The sequence below is a fragment of the Ictalurus punctatus genome, chromosome 16, assembly GCF_001660625.3.
Source record: "Ictalurus punctatus breed USDA103 chromosome 16, Coco_2.0, whole genome shotgun sequence".
Classification (NCBI taxonomy): domain Eukaryota; kingdom Metazoa; phylum Chordata; class Actinopteri; order Siluriformes; family Ictaluridae; genus Ictalurus; species Ictalurus punctatus.
This window is the reverse complement of record NC_030431.2, coordinates 5,892,501-5,906,903: the sequence shown is the minus strand read 5'-3', so window position 1 is coordinate 5,906,903 and position 14,403 is coordinate 5,892,501. Positions and strand designations below refer to the sequence as shown.

The following is a 14,403-nucleotide window of genomic DNA, read 5'->3' as shown; positions in this document are numbered from 1 at the left end:
ACACATCATTGCATGTAATTTTCCACTGCAGGACGATCAGCTGTCCTTCCTGTCTCCCTGTAGCACTGTCTTACATACATTACTTACAGACATTGCAGTTTATTGATTTGGCCACATCTGCAGTCATCATGCCTTTCTGCAGCAGGTCTATGGCATGTTCACGCAGGTGAGCAGGAACCCTAGCTATCTTTCTTCTGGTGTTTTTCAGAGTCAGTAGAAAGGTCTCTTTAGTGTCCTAAATTATTGTAACTTTGACCTTAATTGCCTACGGCCTGTAAACTGTTGTGTCTTAAGGACTGTTCCACAGGTGCATGTGCAATAATTGTTTATGGTTCACTGAACAACCATGAAAAACTCTGCAAGCAAGTGAACTCAGCAAGTGAACAGTCGGTTTTCAAAGTTGAATTGTTGGAAGCAGAAAAATGGGCAAGCATAAGGATCTGAGCAACTTTGACAGGGGCCAAATTGTGATAGTTAGACAACTGAATCTCCAAAACAGCAGGTCTTGTGGAGTGTTTCCAGTATGCAGTGGTTAGTACCACAAAAAGTGGTCCAAAGAAGGACAACCAGTGAACTGGCAAAAGGGTCAAGGGCACTCAAGGCTCATGATGCGCATGGGGAGCAAAGGCTAGCCCATCTGGTCCGATCCCATAGAAGAGTTACTGTAGCACAAACTGCTGAAAAAGTTAATGTTGGCTATGATAGAAAGGAGTCAGAACACACAGTGCATCACAACTTGCTGCATATGGGGCTACGTAGCCACAGACCTGTCAGAATGCCCATGCTGACCCCTGTCCACCGCCTATAATGGACCTGTGAGCATCAGAACTGGACCATGGAGCAATGGAAGAAGGTGGCCTGGTCTGATGAATCACATTTTCTTTTTCAACATGTGGACGGCAGGGTGAGTGTGTGCCGCTTACCTAGGGAAGAGATGGAACCAGGATGCACTATTTGAAGAAGAAAAACTGGCGAAGGCAGTGTGATGCTCTGTGCGATATTCTGCTGGGAAACCTTGGGTCCTGGTATTCATTTGGATGTTACTTTGACACGTACCACCTACCTAAACATTTCTGCAGACCAAGTACACCTCTTCATGGCAACGGTATTTCCTAATGTCAGTGACATTAGGGAATTGTCTGAGGAACATGACAAAGAGTTCAAGGTGTTGACTTGGCCTCCATATCACCACCTCGCGACTTACCGGATTTAAAGGATCTGATGCTAATGTCTTGGTGCCAGATACCATAGCACACCTTAAAAGGTCTTATGGAGTCCATGCCTCGATAGGTCAGATATATATAAATAAAATAAAGGATTATTCGAATAGTGGGCAAAGAACCTTGATCAACTTCCAAATAAATTCAAGCTGACCTGCAGACATAGGGTACAACAGTGTCAGCTCGCACTATCCATCGCCACCTGAATGAAAAGGGATGCTATGGTAGATGCAGGAGGACTCCGCTGCTGACACAAAAACATTTAAAAAAAGCCAGATTGGAGTTTGCCAAAAACTTACCTGGGGAAGCCAAAATCCTTCTGGGAGAATGTCCTGTGGACAGATGAGACTAAAATAGAGATTTTTGGTAAAGCACATCATTCTGCAGTTTTCAGAAAATGAAATGAGGCCTTCAAAGTAAAGAACACAGTCCCTACAGTCAAACATGGTGAAGGTTCACTGATGTTTTGGGGTTGCTTTGCTGCTTCTGAAGACTATCAAATAATTCTGGGGCATGATGTAGGGCCGTCAAAGGTCATGGGTCTTACAGCAGGACACCCAAAGCACCCAAAAATGGTTTAAGACAATGTGCTGGACAGTTCTGAAGTGGCCAGCAATGAGTCCAGATCTAAATCCCATAGAGCACCTGTGGAGAGATCTCAAAACAGCAGTTGGGAGAAGGAACCCTTCAAATCCGAAAGACCTGGAGCAGTTGGCAAAAGAAGAGTGGTCCAAACTTCCAGTAGGGAGATGTAAGAAGCTCACTGGTGGTTACAGGAAGCGATTGATTCCAGTTCCTTTTTCCCAAAGGGTGTGCTACCAAATATTAAGTTGAGGGTGCCAAAAATTTTGTCCAGTCAATTTTTGGAGTTCTGTGTGTAGAATGTCTCAGATTGGGCTTTTCTTCTCTGCTTTTTTGTGCTGTCCCAATGCAAACAAAAGAAATAAACATGTGAATAACAAAGCATTTGTAATAGCAGCAATTTTCTGGGAGAAGTAGTGCATTGTCTAAAAGAAATGCAGGGGTGACCATAATTTTGGCCATGACTGTATATACAGTGCTGTGAAAAAGTATTTGCTTCTGTTTTTGTGTACATCTCATACTAAATTGTTTCAGAAATTAAAACAAAATCCAAGATAAAACAAAGGCAACCAGAGTAAACACAATGTTAGCCAATACCAACTGGACCTGTGTGAAAATGTATTTGCGCCCGTAGTTACTAATTCCACAAATCTATGAAACTACACTCATGATGGGGTTCAGCTGGACTAGACACACCCAGGTCTGATTACTGCAAACCCTGTTCAATCAAATCAACACTTAAATAGAAATTTTTGAACAGCATGAAGTTGGTTAAATGGTCTTACTCAGTAACACACTGTGCCAAAGTTGAAAGAAATTCCAGAAATGATGAGGAAGAAAGTGATTGAAATACATCAGTCTGGGAAGAGTTACAAAGCTATTTCAAAGGCTCTGGGACTCCAAAGAACCACAGTGACAGCCGTTATCTCCAAATGGAAAAACTGCAAGAGCACAGCAACAACTCATCCAGCCAGTCACAAAAGAGCCAAGTACAACATCAAAGGACCTTGCACTTGCATCAATAAAGGTCACTGTTCATGACTCCACTATCAGAAACACACTGGGCAAAAATGGCATCCATGTAGAAGTGAAAACCACTGTTAAGCCAGAAGAACATTAAGGCTCATCCGAATTTTGACAAAACACACCTTGGTGATCCTCAAACCTTTTGGGAGAATGTTCTGTGGACTGATGAGTCGAAAGTGGAACTGTTTGGAAGACAGGAGTTCCGTTACATCTGGAGTAAACCAAACACTGAATTCCTTAAAAAGAACATCATACCTACAGTCAAGCATGGTGGTGGGGATGTAATAGTGTGGGGATGCTTTGCTGCTTCAGGGCCTGGGCAACTTGTATTAATTGAGAAAAAGATGAATTCTGTTCTTTACCAGAAAAAAAGGAGAAAGGGAAAAGGAGGTCTTCAGTTCATAAGTGGAAACTCAAGAGCAACTGGATTATGCAGCAAAGCAATGATATAAGCCTAGGAGTAAGTCCACCTCTGAATGGTTCAAAAAAAGCTAAATGGATGTTTTGGAGTGGCCTAGTCAATCTCCTGACTTGAACCAATTTATGATGCTGTGGCAGGACCTTTAATGGGCAGGTCATGCACGAAAACCCTCCAGTGTGGGTGAACAAAAGCACTTCTGCAAACAAGAGTGAGCCACAATTCCAACCACAGTACTGTGAAAGACTGAACTCCAATTATCAGAAGCGTCTAGTTGCAGTTATTGCTGCTAAAGGTGTCACAACCAGATTTTAAATTTAAAGGGGAAATAATTTTTTTACATTGGGGTGATAGATGTGAAATCACTTTTCTTTCTTTTTTTTTTTAACTTCAATTTAAAAAAAATAAATAAAAACTGTTGTGTATTTACTCACGTTGCCTTTGTTTTATGTTGTATTTTATCTGAATATCTACAACTGAATAAATCTGGATGGGGCAAATACTTTTTCATAGCACTGTGTGTGTGTGTGTGTGTGTGTGTGTGTGTGTATATATATATATATATATATATATATATATATATATATATATATAATATATACACACACACACATAAGATGACTAACTGCTGTATGTACTTTTTGCAAAAACATTTGAGAATGACAAACTAATTCTCTTCCTGCATCATCATCATTATGCATAACTCTCAGCTGATCTGTATTCCTGGTTGCTGTACTTTTACATGAACTCAGACTCCGTGAACCAGAAAATAACATTTCCATTCTGCTAGCATGATTATTTGATATGGAATATCAACTTGGTGTGGTAATCTGACAGTACAGTTAAATCCAAATCTCCTCCGCCTGGTGCAAATTGCCATGAATGTCATGGGAAAGAAAAACCCCATCCTTATGTGAGCAATCAATTCTCAGGCAAGCCAACAAAATTCTGTCTGATCCTTCCCACACTCTCCATGGTGAATATGAACTATTACCCTCTGCTAAAAGATACCCGGTCTATCCATGTAGGCTGAATTGGTAAAAAAAAAAAAAAATTTCTTCGTGGCAGATTCCGTGCTAGATGGAAAAGCAATTGCACTGGGGGGAAAACCATGAAATACAATACACAGACAGTATTGCTTTTCATTTGTGATATGCGGACAATATGCCACACTGAAAAGCAAAACCTTTATTGCATTGCGCTTACATCTAGAGCGAAAAAAATAAAACAATCAGGGGATTGCTTTTTGAGAAATTAATGCTGACTTCGTGTCAGAAGTGAATGCAATTCCCTGTTGCTCTGCATTTCACGCTCGTCGGTGCATTGCAGTAGTGCCACACTGAAATGCAATCACTGTGCAATCACATCCTTAAGCCTCGCTGTAACCGGTGAAGATAAGAAGCGCCTGAATGCGTCATTTCCCAGGACGTGTTGCTGTCTATATATAAAGGAACACCCTTTGCAGTTTCTTATCGGTTTCTTCATTCCTTCTGCATTGAACCCTTAATCATTAGGGATTTCAGCATTATTACTAAAACACGATGAATGATAAATGTGTTAATTAAAATAAAATACAATACTTACAGCAGGACCTAGGTGTTGTGTTATCAAATTCCTTAGACATTCAGCGATATTGTGTCCTCAAGACATCACGAAGTAGGTATTAGATTAGACTTTGAAGTTAGACGCTGAAGTTTTTCAAGTTCATGGATTGATGCTTTCTTTATTATGAATCACATTGTTGTGACTTGTGACAACGTTCTGATATACTTAATACGAGATATACTAGTTAGGACACTGGGATTGTGTAGCACTGTTGGATACATGATCATTAAATTGATACCAAATGGAATATTAAGACTATACTAAAAGTCTACAGACAAGATTTTTATTTATTTTTACCATAACCCTTTCGTGCACCGTGTTCACACTTATCTACAGTCAATTTGAGGCTGTTCTTTGGGGAAATAGAAGATGTAAATCACTTCCAAATCCTTTGAGACTGCAATTTGACATAAAACATTATCCTGATTGCTGTCGCTGTCTGTAGACTGTTTGCCTTTCTCAATGCAACATCTCACTGGATCTTTATGCATGGCCATCAACATGAATATTATCATTTCTTTCTTTTTTCCCCCAGGTATACTGTTTTTTACCTTACCTATATGCAATTTTAAGTAGTAAAAAAACATCTGCACATGTTTTAGAATGAAAGGAATAATAGAAACCATGGACATGAACTAACATGGCACAGATGGTCGGTTTTCATTTGCGGCCGTGGACTTGTCTTGTGTCGCAACCAAAGCTACAGTGACAAATAAGAAATAATTCTACAGGCCGGTGTAAACCATGCACTCTCAGGAAAAATAATCGGTACCTTTCCTTGCATCTTTGTCGCTGGAGTGGTATCTGGAGTGGTATGTGGAGTGGTATCTGGAGTGGTAAGGGGTTCAGCTTTTGTACCTTTAATATGTATGTTTCACCTGGAAAAACGGATATAGTCTACCTTTATGATTTAAGGTACATAAAATGAACCATAATTAGTGTATACAGTAAAAGATACAGACAAAAGGTACAAAAGGTGTGCACTTGCGACAGGGAAAAGAGTGTTTTCTTTGTTAAAGGACACTACACTATGTTTTCGTTTGTTTGTTGTTGAATTTCAGTGAAATAGGTCTGTGCTATGATTTGCACTATAGCGACTATAAACAATCAATCTCTCTCCAAGACTCTTTTATTTTCTTAATAGAAGGCTTTCGCTGGGCCAGAAACCTGAAAGGAAAGTCTTAAGTTTGATTCTTACAAAGCGCCAGAGTTTTTGTTGATAAATGTTAATTATAAAACAGATAGATTTGGTTCTAAAATCTTGCATTCGGTTGTAAAATCATCGATATGGATTCACTTCATCCAAAACAAATTGTTTTGTCCATAGAAAAGCCTAATCTTCGCCCGTTGCTTAGCAACCAAAGTGAAGAGGGATTCAGGCACTCCGCTTCACGTTGTGACTAAGAACACCCCTACCCGTGATAAAAATCACTGCAACTCGTTCCCTCGAGTGGCTTTAATAACACACAGTGATAATTTATCAATAATCATACAATTCTGTTTGTTACTTCATTCATTGGTCCCAACAATGGGGGAACAGTACAATTCAATTTAGTATGTTATTATTATTCACATAAACCAAATGTAGGGATCCATGCTCCATCTCCAATTTAACCCCTGGCGGTTACTATAGAAACAATAACATATTAAAATGAGAGCTTTAATATAAACCTGTGATTTATCTTGCTGGTACAAACACGTGTCCAATCAGAATTGAGAATTCAACGGCACTGTGGTATAATAAACTATATTTTCCATGCGATCTTAATTCTCTAGGTTCCTAAACGCTGACCCATAATCATCATCATCATCATCATCATCGTCATCATCATCATCATCGTCATTATCATCTCCCTGCTTTGCTTACCTCGATTCTCAGTTTTATCCGTGTGGAATGTTTTTCCTGTTACCTGGTTGCTGCACACTAACAACATTGCAGCTGCGGAGATGGGCTGCTCTAATACGAGGTGCAATAATTGATGAATGCGAGGTATAAAGGGGAGAAAAGGAGTGAGGAAGTGTGCTCGGCAGTGCATTAATCAACCCTTCTGATTGGACCCCCCACCACTGAATAATGCCTTTAAAGCAAAGACTCGTAAAGCTAGCTTATTAAATTTCTCACACTTTGCAGGTGATCACACGCGCATCCCGACTGAGTCGGGTTCGATCTACGGCTCTCGGGGGAGAGATTTGAAAAGATGCTCTAATTTCTGAGATATTTCAGTAAAGGCAAGGATTCTCGAGCTCTTTAGTGAATTACCTTTTGAAAAACAACTCAATAAAAATAATAATAGTGATAATGATAGAGCAGTTACAAGGGCTACAAATAAGGTGCAAAAGCAGGTGGATTTTCTGTGAATAAATGACGGAAATAAATATCTACAGAGGATTTAAACACCATTTTAACATGGTATGAGAAGAGCTTATTGTTTATAGTGTTTACAGTCTTTGTTGCTGCGCTCTTTTCTCGAAGGAAATCTCTAAATGAATGTATTATGAATAAACAATGTGTATTTCGAGGCAGGTTTTTAGCTGTCGATCGATTTGTCAATCCATCACAACTCTGCCTCTCTCTTGCTCTCTCTCTCTCTCTCTCTCACCTGTCTCACTTCTTTTTCTGGTCAAAGGTGGGCACCTGCTCAATGAGCTTTGATTTATGTCTTTCAATATTAACACATTTTTCATCCGTGGCCCGCAACGGAAAGCAAAGCTGATGAAGGATGGGAGGTAATCAAGAGCCTAATGTGAAGAAACGCCTCACCACAAATGACTAATGAAGTTGCTAAGAATTCAAACAGCATTAGTCGAGAGATTATAGATAGAATATTACAGTGACTTTCACATGTTCTGTAATGTCCCCTAATAAAGTTCTGCTACTTTGGACAAGAAAGTCGAAGTCTGCATGTCATGATAGTACTGATGGTCTTTAACCGAATATTTCACACAGCTGCGTAGAACTTGTAGAGCTGTAGGATACTAACACTTAATAGAAATGTTCAGATCAGGATTAAGAGCATCCCTCACAAAAAAATTATACAATGTGGTTTATGTAACTATGGCTGTGAAACTTAGAACTATAATGCGACCATTTTACTCTTACTTCATGGCAGTATATGTTAAATCATGGTTTAGCTACAGTGCTTAAGGGTAATAGATGACAAATCTCATATTTGGTTCAAAACTCTCAAATAGTTAAAATAATAATAATAATAATAAAAAATAGGAGACTGAAAGCTATTAGAAAATCAAAAGGATGACTATTTGAAATATTGTAGGGATGGCAACAATCTTGTAACTTTTTTTTTGCAGTATGAAATAAAATGAAACACGCTCTCCTTTAGTGCACAGGCGTAACCGCCTGTGTAGCAGATGGAAAACGTGTAGATAAAGAAAGCGAGCACCAAAGGATGCATCCAAGTGGCCTTTAGCATCTGTCCTCTGAGACACAGCATTGACAAACTTACACGCAGTAATTGGTCCATTATAAATCCCTTGGATCTCGATTGATTTTTCTGTTTTTAGGGCCCGGTCAAATAATCATCGTCTAGACATGGCGATTTGTATCACAGACTATTGCAGAATGTTGTTCTGACTCCAGTGGCTTATTTTCTGTAATTTAAAATAGCAGATTAAGTGCATTTGTAACAGGAAACAGCAACTGTTCATTCCACATTTACTGAGAGAGAGAAAGAGAGAATGGTGATGAACGCCAAGAACAGGCGTATCAAGCGCATAAGCCATGTCTATTCATAACATCCTATCCAGCTGCACCATTAGATAAATAATGAAGAAAGAAAAAAAAACTAATTTCTTACAAGCAAAATGGACAATGTACACCTTCCTAATTGAGAAAGTTTTATTTATTGTGTTTCCAATGTGGTCAATAAGCATCTAATTTCACAGAAACAGGCCCTGACACAGGCCCTGTCACAACGCCAACATGGCATGTGGATTGGTCAATGGAAGCTTCTACAGTTCAGAGTCTAAATACTTACTTACGCAAACGTACTCCAATTGTTTAAGTGAGCATAATGAATCCTCAAGTCTAAAACTTGCATTTAAAAACAGCAACAAGTTTGTTTTAAATCATGCATAGAGACACTGTATATTGTGGAACAGCCATAGACAATAAAGTCAGGGGTGCTAAAACTTGTAACAAATGTGTAGCAGCCTAGGAAAATCCTTCACATAGTGACATTTTGATGAAACTGTGGAAATTATAATAGCCCCCCCCCAGTATGCTTAAAGCAAAAAGTCAGAAGATACCATTCATGTTCCACTGAAGGACACCAACATGCAGATGGTCTAACAGGAACTGATACAGATTTTAGTTTGAATTTAATTTAACAAGCAATAAAAAAACATTTTTAAAAGAATAAATATGAGCATAAAATAAATAAACATCTATCTTTATAGCAGCTTTTATTCATAACCTACAGATTCACAGGCTATATCCAGTCTAGCATTGATTTCATGATTAATAATAATAGGCTTTATTTAAATGTTTTAATGGCAAACACCCCACCCATCTTTACATGTCTAACATGTCTATGTATGGAAAACATCATTAGTGACACTTTATCCAAGACTAAGCTTTACGACAGAAAATAAGCAATCGCTTCGTTCACCCACACCAGCCTTTCTAGTCTCAATTCCTGAGGTGAATTTCATTCGCATCATTTTACAAACCAGATCTGTTTTGTCGGTTACGTTAGCATGTGAATGCTACGACTTTGTCTACTGCCATCAGTGCGGCTAATTTGACAGACCTAGCTAGTCGATTGCTAGCTCGCTATCTAAGACCTAGCACACTTAGCTAGCAAGCTAGCAATTAAAATACTTTTAGGCAGACGGACCACTTTACTGTTTAGAACCTTAATGAAAACATTCCTGCATCATTTTGGGTAAATATATTTAAGTTTTCTAAAAAGTGGAGGTGTCAAAATGTGTTTTAAAAAAAAAAAAAAACAGTTTTACATATATTTTTAGACTGAAACAGTTCAAGTTTTCAGTCCATTACATTTTAATACAAGGGTGACCAGGTTCAGGTCCATGTCCTAAATAGAGGACACAAGGCTCCAAAGTTGATTGTTTTCCAATAACAGTAAATTCTGAAGCGTTTTAATCCCCTTATTCCACACCAATTTGTGAACATCCATCCATCCACTTTCTATACCGCTTATCCTGCTGGGTCACGGACCACATACTGGGGAAGCAGTTCCCCAGTTTTTTAAGGTCTCAAAGTGTCCAAACATTAAAATATATAATTTAAAGCAACCGAGGTCTACAAGTTAGCATCGGAGTACACTAGTACTAGTTACCACTCAAAAATACTGCAATAAGCCATCCGACATATTAATGTGGAATGACCTGCGGATGTGTTTTGAACACTCCCGTATTAACTGACACCGCCTGGAAGACCCGCCTCCTTCCCCAATCTCAAATCTATCTCCATTTTCACTAACCCATTTATATGGAAATATATTCGTCTCACACCTCCAGGGTCCGGGGTTCGATTCCAGAGTTTGCATGTTCTCCCTGTGCTGCGTGGATTTCCTCTGGGTACTCCGGTTTCCTCCCCCAGTCCAAAGACATGCATGGTAGGCTGATTGGTGTGTCTAAAGTGTCCGTAGTGTATGAAGGGTGTGTGAGTGTGTATGTGATTGTGCCCTACGATGGACTGGCACCCTGTCCAGGGTGTACCGCCCTGCGATGGACTGGCACCCCGTCCAGGGTGTACCCCGCCCTGTGCCCGATGCTCCCTGGGATAGGCTCCAGGTTCCCCCGCGACCCTGAAGAAGGAGTAAGCGTTAGAAGATGGATGGATGGATGGATACTTTTTGTCACTTAACTGTATTTATTAGGGATGCCACTAAAAAATGTGGGGCAAAAATAGACAAAAATGGCACTTCCGGTTTTCAGCCAAAGAATGAAGAAAGAATAAAGCCTAAAAAGAATGAATAAGCTTACAATCAAGTGTTTAATACTCGATTAAATTGATTAAAGTGTTTAAAGGAGTTTTCACAATTGCCACTGCCAGCCAGCAGTTCCAGACCGCACAGCTGCTAATATTATTAAGCCTTACCATACTTTCCTTAAGCCTGAAATGGTGGAAATGCTCATTTATCCCTTTTTCATTTATCAATTTCTTTTCATGGTAAATCACAAACAGGGAAAAATCAATATCGAATAAGCCTGGTCCACTATAAGGAACATCACATTTTTATATTATTTATTTATGATTTCACTCATCTTAATACATTATTGTTTCTACAGTAACAACTAATTCACAAGGAATTGCATGGTGGATGCTCCACATGGTCCAAGGCTAAAAATAAACAGATTTTAAAAACGTGTAATGTCAGTGAACGGATATTTATCGCTGCTATAATGTACTGTAAGTGATACCAGGAGCGAAACACTTCTGGAAATGCTTTGAGTCGGGCAACATTACATCCAGTCATTGATGAATTTTCTTATAACTGCATGCCTCAAAGTGTTTTATTCTTTACATAGCACGTACACTAGCTTTCTTTTTTTTTGAACTTTTTTTTTTTTACAGGAATTACATTAATACAGATATTTTACAGCAGTTCAAAGAAATCTCATGCACCATTTATCAAAGTAGTCAATAAAGGGTGTGTGACCGGGGCACTGACTTCCTGCTGGGTGAAATATTCATTGCTGGCTGGCTGTGGGAAACACATGCTCTAATGCCTACAAACGCACTGCCAAAGACTTTTTCACCTCGCCAGTCATCACATGAAAGGCTGGAAAAAGAGGCCCAAAGGGCTCCGTTCTACTGAGGCCTGCCTTCTGGCCAACTGTTCTCCACACTAAAAAAAATACACTGTTTTAGGATATTGTATCTAACACTCTAACACTCTGCAAATGGTGTGCAAATCACTCAGTGGAGGTTTGCTGCAGTGTATTCATCTTTTATAGCTGCTACTATTTCAGAGATGGAGGCAATATAATGGCTTTCAGCATGGTCTACTGAACTTAAAGGAATGGTCCAGGCAAAAAAAAATAGAATGTATACTGCATCTACATTTACCATGAATGGAATCAATCAGCAAGATGTGTTCGAGAGCTGAAATTGGTATATTTAGTTTTGCTCTATGTGCTTTTTTTGGTGACTTTGTCATTACTTGTTAACTACTTTAGCCTCATAAGTTCAGTGCAAATTGGTTATTTTCATGTCTGGAAACCGGTTCAAATGCAGCAAAATATGAAGAATGTACAAGAGTTTATCGTCGATAAACATTCTAAAACTAAATCCGGCCTCACTCCATTAAAAATCTTTTCATATGAATCAACAGAATAAAAAGGGGTCCTAGAGAAGTTGAAATCAGCACAGTAAATTAAAATCTGCCTCTGAGATATTGGACTTTGATATAAGGGGTGCAAAGGACGATCTTCATCCGTTAACAGAAACTTGAGTAGATGATACGGTCCCAGCGATGATCCACATAAAAACGCCATTTTCTACCAACAACTAGGTTGATTTCGTGAAGTTTATTTGTACTACATTGATCCCAATCAGTTTGCCTTTTTAAAGGACATGCGAGTTTATAATGGGTTTGAGGTCTGAAAGTGCAATAGGGCATATTTTGAGCTCTGAAGATGAGGCCTCCTTATCAGCAGCATCTGCTCGCTCATTCCCTGGAATTCCACAATTCCCTGATACCCAACAAAAAAATAAATCACTTTAAAATTCTGTGCCTTCAAAGACTGCAGTCCATTTAAAATGTCCACAAAAGCTGGATGTTCGTTTTGAAGGGACTGTGAGTCTGTTGTTAGGAAATTTCATTGAGAAGTTATAAAATGAACCAGTGCCAAAATAACAGCTTTGACTTCTGCGGTAAAAACTGAACCATGGCTTGGAATCTGTATTCCACTTTTCTGATGGTTGAACACAAAAGCAGCTGGCACAATGATCTCCAGATTTTGATCCATCTGTATGATGGAAAGCTTTCTCGGATACTTAAAAGTTGTTGGTGGTATCACTGGGGTGTGTTTGAGATCTTTTGTTCCTTGTTAGATCCATGATTATGTTTGGGTTTTTTTTTTATATATTCCAGGGGAGGATATTACAGAAGTGTGTCTGTTCTAGTAAACTTACATCAACTTTTATTTTTTTGTAGATGGAGCTTAATTCTTAGTCTAAACGGACGAATATGCCCTGGCTTTCTCTCATATAACAATGAAGACTGAGGTGAGAATACTGCATGATAAGCTACATTTCAGTGCAAATTTGGGAAAAAAGGATTTTTTTTTTTAAAGCAAACATCAAATTTGTAAAATTTCATTTACAAACCACATTTCAACCTTCATCTACCTTCCTGCAGGTTCCCCAATCTCATGTTTCAATTTTCCCACTTGAAAGATGCACTGAAACTAACCTTCACTTTCTACTGAGGTGATAATGACAATATTTTGAGCCCATTTATATGGAATAAAATCTACTAATGTAAATTCAACTTAGCTAACATTAGACACGTATGTACTTTGTCACTTAAGTCATTAGGGGTTCCAAAAATAGACAAAAATGTCACTTCCGGGTTTCAGCCAAAGAATGAAGAAAGAATTTTAAAAAATGTAAGAATAAAATTAAAAATTAAATTGATTAAAGTGTTTAAAGGAGTTTTCGCAATTGCCACTGCCGGCCAGCAGTTCCAGACCGCACAGCTGCTAATATTATTAAGCCTTACCATACTTTCCTTAAGCCTGAAATGGTGGAAATGCTCATTTATCCCTTTTTCATTTATCAACTTCTTTTCATGGTAAATCACAAACAGGGAAAAATCAATATCGAATAAGCCTAGTCCTATATAAGGAACTATACTATAAGGAACATCACATGTTTATAATTTAAATTTATTGATGATTGAACTCATTTTAATACATTATTGTTTCTATAGAAACAACTAATTCACAAAGAATTGCATGACAGATGCTCAACATAGTCTAAGGCTAAATATAAACAGATTTTAAAAACGTGTAATCAAACAAAGCAACACGTCTACTCGTTTATAGGGTGACGTCAGTGAACGGATATTTATCGCTGCTATAATGTACTGTAAGTGATACCATGAGCGAAAGAATTCTGGAAATGCTTTGAGTCGGGCAACATTACATCCAGTCATTGATTAATTTTCTTATAACAGCATGCCTCAAAGTGTTTTATTCTTTACATAGCACGTACGCTAGCTTTCTTTTTAACAGGAATTATATTAATACAGATATTTTACAGCAGTTTAAATAAATAAAAAACATACAATTTTGTAAATTTAATTTTTCCCTAAACCAGTAGTTACCAACCCTCATCTCCCTTTCCTGCAGGTTTCATCGCCGACCAAAATCAAAACACACCTGTTTTAGTTGATCAAGAACTATTTAAGGCAATGATTAGATGGTCAGGATGGGCACAATTACAATTGGAGCCTTCAGGAAGGTAGAGCTCCAGGAACAGGGTTGGTTACCGCTGCCCTAAACTATTCCTCTAAAATCATAACATCACTAGGAATTCAGAGGAAATGGTAACTTTTT

General features: G+C 38.5%; 1 long non-coding RNA gene across 1 annotated transcript in view; it reads right to left on the bottom strand.

Annotated features, from left to right (window-relative positions):
• LOC128635181 (uncharacterized) overlaps positions 1-14,403 on the bottom strand; it is a 69,907-nt gene that overhangs the window by 52,748 nt on the left and 2,756 nt on the right. The window lies entirely within an intron of this gene.